Source organism: Dioscorea cayenensis, chromosome 20 (genome assembly GCF_009730915.1).
Source record: "Dioscorea cayenensis subsp. rotundata cultivar TDr96_F1 chromosome 20, TDr96_F1_v2_PseudoChromosome.rev07_lg8_w22 25.fasta, whole genome shotgun sequence".
Lineage (NCBI taxonomy): Eukaryota > Viridiplantae > Streptophyta > Magnoliopsida > Dioscoreales > Dioscoreaceae > Dioscorea > Dioscorea cayenensis.
The window spans coordinates 30989807-31002337 of NC_052490.1; positions in this window are offsets into that span (position 1 = coordinate 30989807).

The following is a 12531-nucleotide window of genomic DNA, read 5'->3' on the forward strand; positions in this document are numbered from 1 at the left end:
GAACCATCATCAGGGTTGCACTCTGCGCACGAGGAAGAGCCAGAGAATTGAATGCATTGCCTGATAGCAGAAGAGGACTCCTCCAACTTTTGTCTCTTGGCTGCTGGAGTTGCATCTACCCAAGAAAGAAACAAGAAGCAAATTTTTAAAAAAATGGAAGAACTAGACAAAGAAGCACACTGAAACATGCATGAAATTCTTTCAAGACAAATTTGCCAAATGATAGCTCTTATTGACAGAGTGCATGAGAAACGGTGCTGGGAACCCAAGCCCTTGGCCAAGCCCTCCCAAAGATCGGACCTCGAGGTCAGAGCTTTGTTAAAACCAACAACATGCATGAAGCGATGCCAAGTGTAAGTAGCAACGCTACATCTAAAAAACAAGTGATCCACCATTTCAATCTCATTGTGACAAAGATAACGCGTAGCCGTGGATAGCATGTTGCACCTCTTGGCAAAGAGATTCTCTAAAGTGAGGATTTTGTTATCCCACATGAGCCAGAGGATGGCGTTGACTTTTTTAGGACAAATGTTTTTGAAAATTTTTGGAGTAATCTGGTAGCATTTTCCATGGCCAATTAGGAATCAGTAAATGGATTTAATTGAGAACACTCCATTTGGCGTTAACTTCCAAACACGGTAGTCAAAGGCCAATGAGGTAGAAAGTATTTGATTCTGAATATCTTCCAAAATCGGGTCATGCTCGGGTAAATCGAGAATGAAGCTCTCAACACCATCTTTAACTAACATCCAAAGAGAAGGGCTTAGCGCAAAAGCATCAGACCAGATATGACAAGGGGCCATACTAGCATACCAATTATCGAACCAAAACCAAGTGGAGGCTCCATCCACAATATTCGATCTTGAACAACAGTGGAAAGCTCGAGGGATGGGAGAATGCCTTTCCAAAAGAAAGAGCTTCGCCAATGTTTCCTGGGATAAAGGCTCCAATTAGGTGTGTTGTGAAAGTAGTAAAATTTGAGCGGTAGGTGACCACATCATGAAACATCCTTGGATAACTTCCACCACAATTTACCCAGCAGAGCACAATTGAATTCCTCCATGTTGATAATGCCCCAACCTCCCTGCTCCCTTGGCTGGCACAGCCGCTTCTAGTTGACCAAACAACATTTGGGTTTGTTAATATCAGGCCCTGTCCAAAGGAAGTAGCTTCTAATTCAGTCAATAGAACGAATACCCCAAGAAGAAAGTTTAAAAATGGGTATCCAATAAGTAGGGATTGCAAATAGTACAGTGTTGATCAGAATAAGTCAGTCGCTAAGAGAGAGGAAATTGGCTTTCCAAAAATCAAGCTTGGTTCTAATCAAAGAGATAAGCTTTTCCCATTCTTGCTTTCTTGGTCTTCTTCTAGCTAAGGGAATACCTAGATAGTTTATCGGCAGTGTACTCGAGGTACAACGAAGGGTACTCAAATCATCCTCGTTGGGAGGAGAGTTGGAATTTGTGGGGATAAGGCAAGTCTTATGAAGATTAATAAAGAGACCTGAAATGCCTTCAAAGTGAAAAAACAAAAGCTTGATGAGTTTGAGATCTTCCCACCCACCAGCTGAAAGGATGATTAGATCATCAGCATATTGGAGATGACACACAGTCCTGAAATCCCCAAGAGGAACACCAAAAAGAACCCTGGAAGTCAAGGCGTGCGAGAACATGGAGCTGAGAACATCCATAGCTAAAACAAAAAGAAGAGGAGAAAGGGTGTCACCTTGACATAATCCTTTTTGATAACGGACATGACCATTAGGAGAGCCATCAATGAGAATATTTGCTTTGGAGGACTGAAAGATGTTAGAGATCCACCTGACCCAACGATGACCAAATTCTCAAGCAGCAAGGAGATCAAGAAAAAACTCCCAATCTACCATGTCAAAAGCCTTAGCAAAATCAATTTTGACAATGTTCCCGTGGAGGCTTCGCTTTTGGAGGCTGAAAATGGTCTCTTAGAAGATGTCCTGTCTTATAAAAGTTAAAATTTTCGATTAATTGGTGTTTAATAATAAAATCATGATCTTAAACTATCTTGTCAAGTGCAAGTATATGGCCAAGTAAACTATGTGTTTACTTTGTAGATTAAAAAGCGACTCGGTTGTTCATTGTAATGAATCTCAAGATCAAAAGAGTAAACACTCAAGCAATGAATAGATCTATAATTCTTAGTGATGAATCTTTAGAAATCAAGCTGAGAAAAATACTCATTCATGAATAGAATTTCATAGTAATTTCTAAGTTCACAGCATTAACACAGTTCATCATCCAAATAACAAGCTAATAAGTACTTCAATAAGAAAATTATCAGATTCTTAACAAGAACAATAAGCAACAACAATGAAAAGGAGATAAAAGAAACCTTACATCAGTGCACACACGGAGAGAACCCCACTCCTAGGAGGTGTTTGGATGTAAGGAATGGATGAGAGGATTGGAAGGGGAATGAAAATTGAGGGGAATGAGAATAAAAAATTGTGTTTGATTGGTAAAATATAAGAGATGAATTCATTGCGAATGGGAAAAGTAAAAAAAGAAAATGTGGTAAAAGACTTTTATATCTTTAATACAAGCTAATAAGAAAAAAAATATTAGATTAGATAATAGTTATTTTTATAATAAATAGTAATAATATTTTAATTATAAAATCTTTTGACTATTGTTATTTTCATTTAACTAAATATTTCACTTTAATTATTATTTATTATAAAAATTATCTATTTAATTATTATTTCAACAAGATTATAATATTTAATTATTAGTTAGTATTATTTCACATTAATTATTATTTATTTTTCAAATTAAAATTAATTTATTATTTAATTAAATTATTTTTAATCATTAAATAAGAAGGGCAAATTTGCCATTTCATCCCAAGGAGTGAGGCCCACCCCACACTCACTCTCATACATGGTCAACCAAACAAGGCATTGGAATTACAAAGTAATGATTACATAAAGCAAATGTTGCTCATGTGTTGGCAAGAATTTTTAAAACCAATTTCATCATTCAAAATTATTATCCACTATTTTATATTTATTATTCAACCTCATTAATGGTATAATTTAAAATGAATAGAATTTATACCAAATTATTTATATAAAAAACTATAATTATACAAAATAATATAATTTCAATGGTATGCAATAGCATAAATATATTAATTTTAAAATTGTAGTTTTTTTTAAAAAAAAAGGTGGATAAACCACCTCGAATTAAAATAAAGAGATTGTAGTCATTTTTTTAAAGCAAAATTGTAGGAATTTTTAGTGTTTTTACGTTTTTATTTCTTAAATAGAATATATAAAATCTTGTGTTTTTTTAAACATGTTGATTAATACATGATAACAAAATCTCTCCAATGTAATTTACAAAAAATTCTTTTAATTATAGTTCTATTTCTCATCTCCATCAATGTTAACAATTTAATTTAAAGAAAAAAAAAGTATAACTTACTATAAAAATAATCATTATGAGATAGCATTATGAGTTGGTGGATAAAGGAATGGATACGTTGCACGGGGACCTCCTAAGTGGCACTGACGGTGGTGCACACCAGTGAAGGGTGCTGACGTTGGTGGAAGCGTCCGCCCGAGTGTTTCCTTCGCACAGGGAACCAGATCGCCTCCATCATCTTCAGTTCATCATTTTTCAGTCATCTCCCTCTGCCGAGGTGCAGAAGCCTTCGCTAAACTAGAGAGTCCCCCGCCGGAAAGGTAATCATGTTTCTAGGTTTCCTCCCAGGGGCGGAAGGAGGGAAGGGTCAAGGGGGTGCTTGAGCACCCCCTTGGCCCCAAGGATTGATATATATTAATATATATTCAGTGGATGAGGGAAGGCATAGTTAGAAGCACCCCTCTCTCGTTACTTCTCTCTTTTCTCTCTCTCTCTCTCTCTCTCTCTCTCTCTCTCTCTCACTTTTCTAAAAATAACAAGTTGCTCTCTTTTTTTTACAAATTTTTCACAAATTAATACCTATAGTTAAAAAATAATAATGTTTGGAACCAAAGCGAAAATTTATTATTTTGATATTTTAAAAATTGATTCATATGGTATAAAAAAAATTCAAAAATTTATTGTTTGGTCCCTCTATTTATTAGAAATCAATTTATATAGAATAAAAATTATATTTATAGAATAATAATAAAAATTTATTGTTTGACCCATGGTTTTTTTTTGAATAAAGTGGATAAACCACAAATTTATTAAAATAAAAAGAGTACGGAGAAATACAGCGGTCTGAGACAACAAGAAGAACTAGAAATAAAAACGGTCTGAAATCCTCACCAGAGATGAGGAGAACAACAAACAGAACAATAAAAAAGTAGAGAGGACAACATGAGTAAGGTAATAGGCTGGATCAGCGAAGGCTACCATCTGGAGACATAGGCCTGCCCAACAGCAAATAGAGAAGAACTACTCCTGATCAGTAATGTGCGCCGAATCGCCGATATGATCTGTATGTCTGGTGCTCAGGAAGTTGAGAGAGTGTTTGATTCTCTGGAAGGCCTCTGAAGTTTCCTGCTGATGAAACCCGGTATCCGTTGAAAGCCAAGAGAGCACCATATTAGCAGACTTGTAAATTATAGAGAATATAGGTGAACAATTATGATTAAAGATGTGATTGTTACTTTTCAGCCAAATAGTCCAGATGATGGCTCTAGAACAAAGATCCCACAAGTTCCTAAAAGAAGAAGGTAAACTGGGGATCCAATTGGACCAGATATTGGAAACTTAGGGTGGAGAGGAATCAATATCAAGGATTTGTCTGAAAAAAGACCAAATACGCTCCGAGAATTTACAGTCCAGGAAGAGGTGTTCCACTGTTTCTGAGTTATTGTGACATAGAATGCATGTGTCAGTGGCGTTTGGATTGCAGCCTTTTCTGAATAAATTTTCAAGAGTAAGAATTTTGTTTTTCTTGACCAGCCAACAGAATAAAGTTACTTTGCTTGGAGATTTGAGTTTCCAAAAATGAAAATATAGCTGACTGCGAAGTCCTCCATCGATTAAGAAATTGTAGAATGATTTAACAGTGAAAATACCATTTTTCTCAAGAGGCCAAGAATATGTGTTCTCTTGGTAATTAATTTATTATCGAAAAGAATGTAGAATGGTGTTAATCCCTGCCCAGAAGAAGGATTTATTTCTTGGTGGATTTTGAAATAATAATCCAGGAAACTCACTAGTAGAATAGTTTGGGTTGATAATCTTGGACCAACAGGAATTCGATATAGTAGTGATCTTCCACCACCATTTTTCAAGTAAAGCTTTGTTGAATTCTTGAAGATCAAGAATTCCCCAACCACCCATATTACTGGGACGGCAAATCTTTTTCCATGCAACCAATCTGATACCCTTTGGTCCAAGATCTGGCCCCTTCCACAAAAAATCTCTCTTGATCTTATCAATCTCATGAATGACCCAAGCTGGCCCCTTCCACAAAAAAACTTCTCCTGATTTTTATAAGGTAGGATAATATATATATATATATATATAATATTTATATAATTTTATTGTTTGGCCCCTTAATTTTTTACTTAGTCTTACATAAAAAAAATTAATGATTGTATTTCTAGAACTTCTTTAGTTTCTTTTTTAATTAGATCTACCAAACAACAACAATGTCGTTCAACTAATTTGATTATGTTTTTTTAAATTTTTTTAATAAATCCCCAGAACTTACTTTTAGTTTTGAGTCAGCACCGATTTATTTTTTTCTGGTTCCGCCACTACCTCCCCCGATGTCATCAACTGACCGGCGGCCCTCCTTGGCCTTCCTCCAATTGTCGTCGATTGCTGGATTCACCGCAGAACTACTAGAGGTGTTTCCTGGAAGGGCACTAGGTGGAAGAATGTCAGCATTTCATCGTGTGTCTTTGTTGCTCTCGCACCTGCCACACCGCCATGCGAAGAGTCCCCACCTCTTGGAGTAAGGACGTCCCACCACCACTTCTCGTCTCTCTCCACAAAGTATGGATGCGCATCCCCCTGTTGGGATTGTAAACCCTTCTTGGAAACCCAAGTTGCACCACTCCCAGTCATCCATGGCAGCACTTCCACCTTCTCAGTCATCCACGAAGCCCAGAACCATCCTTGGCTCCCTTCTCCTCCTCCTAGACCTCCTCCATCCCCTTGCAGTTCTTCACCACCCTCCAGTTTGCCCTCAACTCCCGTCCAGCTGGCCTCATTTACCCCACATCCACCATCTCCATCTCATCAAAAACTCACCGTCTCCCTACCTCTTTTCCTAGATGTTCTCAAGGCTAAGCAAGACCTAAGGGGATGGTGGTTGCCTCCCTGGTCTTTGGTTTCATCTCCGATGAGATGCTACTGTCTATCCTCGGCTCAAAGCTTGGTTGTCTGAAGATGGGTTTTGTGGTCATCTTTGGTAATTGGTCCTTGGTTCCAAAAGTCAATACTATTTGGATTGACTCTTTCCTCCCCTATCCCAACCTTCATTTCCTTGATTGTAATGAGGACGAACATACAGAAGACCCCTTTTTAGTAGACCCACTTGTCAAGGTTTTAGTGGCAGAAGTGGACCGGGGAGATGTGCACAGTCCAACCTGGAAGATTCTAGAGCTAGAGCAGTTTGACCTTAGCCCTGTGGGATGCCCTTCTCTATCCCTATCTTCTACTCGATGAAGACACCAACAAAAGAAACCCTGCTCCAAATGGAACGTAGATGTGGGTTTTTTAGTTCAGCCGCTGCACTCCTCCAAGAAGAAAAGTATCTCCCCAAAAGCTCCAGCCTCTAAAAGACCTAAACTGGAAGAGATTTCCATAGCGATTAGGTGTTGCATTCAGTTCCCAAGGCCTTCTCCACGTATTATCAACCCTAATGATGGCCATGATGCGTTCTCCAGCTAGTTGATCCTCACCCTCTTAAAAAGTCTAATAGGGTGTTCCTTATCCCTGGAGGACATTTGTGTTGTCGCTCATTTTACTGTGTGCCCGACCGTCGTTTACGTCTTTCCACTTCCTGTAATCACCCTCGTGTCTGTTGTTCATTTTCTATGTTTTTTCTGCGTGGTTGGTTATGTTAACCACTTCCTAAGGTTGTTTGTGTTTTTCCCCCTCTGTTCTTCCCCTGTTTGTTTTTTCTTCCATGTAGTTGTATCTTTTCTTTTTTTTTTTTAATGTATTTTTGGTTTATTCACTTTTTAAGAAAAAAACATTAATAACTATCTAATTGTAAAAGAATTATAAGCATTTTAAAAATTTTCTAAATTTATCATTAATAACTTCTTCGCCTGGCAGACTTTAGAAGAAGTCTCTGCCTATCCCTAGAAAGGGTGACTTTCAATTTATCTAACAAGAGAATATGCATGACACAATCATTCACATGTGAATTAGAATTAACAAAAGTAATACAACATGCATTGCAATAGCTCAAGATTTGCACATTCGACCAATTAGAAATAAGTAATGGCTTGGAAGACGTACCTTCTAACATATTCCCCCATACCACTTTCTTTTTGGTCGACTTCGTTGTTTTGTCACAAAACCAACATCCTCATTCCACTTAGAGAATGGCTTATTCTACCTTTCACTTCGCCTTGTCACCTTTTACGGCTCCAACTGCACCAAGGAACTACCTCCTGTAGACCCGGCATGAGAACCTCGAGATTTCTTTCAAACTCAGCCACTAAGTCATCAGAATCAAAATCATCATTGGGTGATTTAATAGCAATCACCTTCTTCCCTCTTCCTCATCCTCCATTCTTGCCCTTTACCTGCTTTTCATGTCCAAAGACACTTGTGCATTATCCGGAAGTAGAGCCCAAACTCCTTATATAAACTTCCAAGTGAAGCCCACAGGCCATATCATATTAGGTCTAATCTTGGCATCACAAAGTTCACATCAATAGAATCAACAACCAAAGGCCCCTTTAAACTTCCCCCGTTTGGTAGGTTTGAAAGCCCATCCTCTAGATTATCATCTAAATTGGTAGGCCCAACCTTTAAAAAAGCATCAATCAAAGGCCCAACATCTTTAACCTTCTAGCTTTCAAAACCCCGCCCAGCCTCTAAAGTGAAGTCAACCTATTTTTGGGTCGTAAACTAGCCCACTTCACATAGAATCAAAGGATCTGCAAAATCATCAAGCTCGCTTGAAGCCAACCTATTTAAATCAGTTTGACCAGCACCTAGTTTTGGTGCATCTCCAAAAGCAACCAGATCCTCAAAGTCAACACCGCTCACATGTGTCTCCGCCCCCAAGTTAATGCCCCCTCTGAACGTGAACCAACCATCGACATGTCATTCTCAGACCTGCTAACCTCAGCCAACAAAACCTTGCCATCTGTCCTTTTTTTCCTTGGTTTGCACATGATGAACCCTTACCCGTTCGATAGCGCTACGCCTTGAGCCATCCACTTGAGAAACTGATGTCACCCCTCGAACCATTGGTCCATCCTTGAGAGCTCGAGCAACTATCGGGCATTTTTCTCAATGGTTCTCCGCCGCCGTGGGAGCAAAGCTCTACCATTTATGGTGTGAAACCTTGCCAACTTGGGAGCCAAGCTCAACCATGTTCCTATGCGCATCAGAAGATAAACCTTAACCACCATGGGAGCGAAGCTTAACCATAGTTGGAGCCTCCCCTAGAGGCCTTCCCCTGCTGCTCTCATTATTCAATCCTCAGTGAAGAATAAATCTCCTTTCCACTTGAGCACCATCGTCGCACCTCACCAGCGATGCATGTTGACTTCTATCATGCTCTCGGGATTCAAGGTCCACAGCACTCAACGCATTAGCATTGGCCGAATTCATTGGAGCATGACGCTTTCCTTTCTTCTCTCTGAGACTTCATATATAAAACACCAAACTTGATTATCCACTACTCCCCTCCACCTTGAAGTCAGGTAGCTTGTAGCACCCCAACTCCCACTGGAATGTAGGAAAAATCCCCCGATTCAGTGTAAGCAACACCTTGTACATCCTCATCCTGAAGCTGAAGTCGAGTTTGATCGGCAACGAGGCACCTGGCCGATGACTGAGAAATGCAATTATAAACTTCTTATGAGGGATGGACACCTGGGATAATAAGATCAACTCCCCCACAGATTTAACACCTATGTGATGACGCTCCAGCACCACCTGTGCAATGGAAGATTCTAGATAAAAATCCATTGTCCCACCCTCGTCGCTTTGCCGTCTGCTCCCAGTTCTGCCGTCCAAGGAGCCACCTTCAAAATGCACTCCCCATCCTTGGTTAAAACCTTCATTGTATCCATCTCACAAACCTCTTTAACCTCTGCTCTGCTTGCCAGTGACACCATAAAAGTGCAATCATTTACCAGCGTGATGGGACTGGCAATCAAACACTTACGATAGAGGGAATGATCTCAAGCACGCTTTTCTCATTCACGAAGCCGGATATGACGACAACACGCCACCTTCGTTGACTCCTCCCAAATATTTGAAATCTCTAGAGATAGTGACAGTGACAATGAAGCTCGACTGATAGGAACCTTCCTTTGCATGACGGGCGCTAACCTTGGTTTAATCCTCTTCACTTGCACCTGATGACCGGCACTGGATTTTTCAAGATGATTCATCTTTTTAGAGCTAACGTGCAATCGTTGCCAATGAGGACTTTGTTGAGGCTCAACAGGACATCTCGCGGCCACAGGACCAACACACGAACATTTCAGACAAACCACCTGGTGCCGGCACTCCGACGTCTCTGGTACCAATGGAGTAGGACAGCGGAGGTTTCGTTCCCAGCTCACGCTGTGAACTAGATTGTTGCGGAAGCACACAATCCAACAAAGAATATGAATAAAACACTCAATGATTATTCAGATTTTTCTCCTCCCAAAAGCTATTACAATCCATTCTTAAATAGATAATAATGTAAACTAATGACAATCAATGCATAAGTAAATAGGAAAGAATGCTAAATTTGCATGGAATCCTTGTGCATGGAAAGTCTTCTTCCAAATAATTCTTGCATGGAAAGTATCCACATGCATGAGAGTGATATTATTTCAATCAATCACTGATTGGTTGTGTAATTGATTGGTTCCACGTCATTGTAGGTCGACTTTCCTCTGACGAAGACAAACTCACCGCTTGCACATACGACACATCCTGGAGCCTAAAGTCATTACCATCTCCATCGCCTCCGTCGCTAGGCCTCTTCCAAAGATCGCCGAGGAGGCTCATCCTTCCGTCGCCGAGAAGGTTCTTCAGAATTCCACTTACATTTTTTTACTTGTATTCAGTGGAATTTAAATTCAAAATTCAAACTTCTCACATTAACATTTTTCACATTGGGACCAATACAATACAATTTGATTATAAATCATTTGACTTCTTGTAGAAAATTTTGGTTGCAATAATTGATCAATTAGTAATTATCAAATCCATATCAAATTAATAGCCCTAGGAGTGACACCATTGCATGATGGCCAATGTAATTTATGAAAAGATGGATGGCCATCTACCATCCACAAGAAGTTCTGCGAGTCCTTTGCGCAAATAATCAATATTCTGACAGAAATTTACCACATGCTTCCTTTTTTTTCCATTTCTTGATCAACAAAATTTAATAAAATTATGGTTTCTTGTTGGCAGCTTTTAATGCTTCTTTTGATATGTCTCCCATTGAACTTGACTCCAGCAACGCGACTGATACCGAACAAACTCTTCGATTGATGTCAGTTCAATTGTGGGCCTGTGGGTTATGGCGAAGGTCAAAGTACTCAAATTTGTAAGATTATACCTTTTTTATTTATGAAAATGAAAACTATTTGTCGGTAAAAGAAAAGGCATCTGTGTATATATAATTATATATATATATATATATATATATATATAGGCTTAGAATGAGAGGAAGCCAAGACTTGAAGAATCGGCTATGACCATTAATATAACCTTGACTTCAAAAGAAAACCAGCAGCCATGGAAGAACAATGCTCAATGAACATAAAAGAGTACGTTGGATGATCATCTTGTAATGTTGCAATTGACGGATTATCACTTTAAAGAGATTATTTTCTGAAAGTTATCACTTTTCGTGATTCATTTATGTTTTATTTATTTATTTTTTGGTAAAATATGAATAAACTAAAATTAGGATTTCAACCCTCAACTTTTTTTTTCTTGGAACCTCAACTTTTGGATCAGAAAGGGTGGTTAAAAAGAATAGTTCTCTAACTAAGAAATTGATCATCGGATTTATTTGGTCCAACACCAAATTGAAACTACATCATAATTATTATTATCATTATTATTATTATTATTATTATATATCACCTTTTGAGAGGGAAGACGCTTCAAAACATAGTTCTCTAACTAAAAAATGACATCAAAGTGTAAGGGGAGGTCATGAGTTCAAATCTCTCCCTCAACAGTACTGTTCCCCCGTACTGTTCATACACTGTTCACCCGGGATTCATATATTATTCTCATATTGTACATATATTGTACATCTGGGTTCCAGTACTGTTTCTATTCATAAAAAAAGGGCGATTGTCGTCTATTATTCAAAAATGATCTAGGGGATTACTCATTATTAATCTCTTACTTTCTAAATTAAATACTATCAATCTCATACAAACTATAATTGATGAATGATCATACACAAAACTACAGCATGGAATGAATTCTCAGAATATAGGTGATGAAACTCAATATAATAGCTTAATGATGGGCAAACTTATGAATAAATGGTATCATTTATTCTAAATAATAATTATAAAAAAGGATAAACCATACTTTACTGAAAATGATTCTAAATAGTTATTTATGCTTTTAAAATCAAAATTAAACATCATCCACATTTTGAGGGCAGATATATTGTCTGTATGGCATACAACAATATAGATTTACTATATTTGATCTAATCACCTGCATAGGAGAATAATATATGATACCACAAAAATAATATGAGAAGCTAGTTAGAAAATTTGAAGTTTTTTGTCTTCCCAACCATCTATATATATATATATTTTTTTAACAGTGGATAAACGACGGATTCATGGTAAAATGGGAAATGAATTACGAAAGGCAGAGATAGCCAACCATCTACTTTTAAAATCATGAGTTGTATTAAAATAATATACATCACAAAAGTTTTTTTAAAATATAAATAAATTACTTAAAATGTATTAATGTAAGAAAAACAAAAAGAAAAGAAAAACATACAAATACAAAGGCATGCTGTACAAATATATAAAAAGTGGATGGAGTACATGAACAAATATATAATACAGTTAAAAAAAGTGACAGTCAGCTAGAATCATTTGAAACGGTTAGGTCACTCTTTAATACTCTTTAATTATTGGAAAAGGGTGGGACAGTCATTGCGTAGTCCAGTGATTTGTCACATGACAGTGGATGGGTATGCACATGGTCAAAACTTAAAACTTTGCGTCTGTTATATTATAGTAATTTTATTTACCTATTATTCTATAATCCAAGTACAATTTAAATGAGTTTTCTATGGGAGAAAATATATCATTCCTCCAGGGTTTCATAAGAACTTATTAATTCAGTATGATTTTTGCAAATC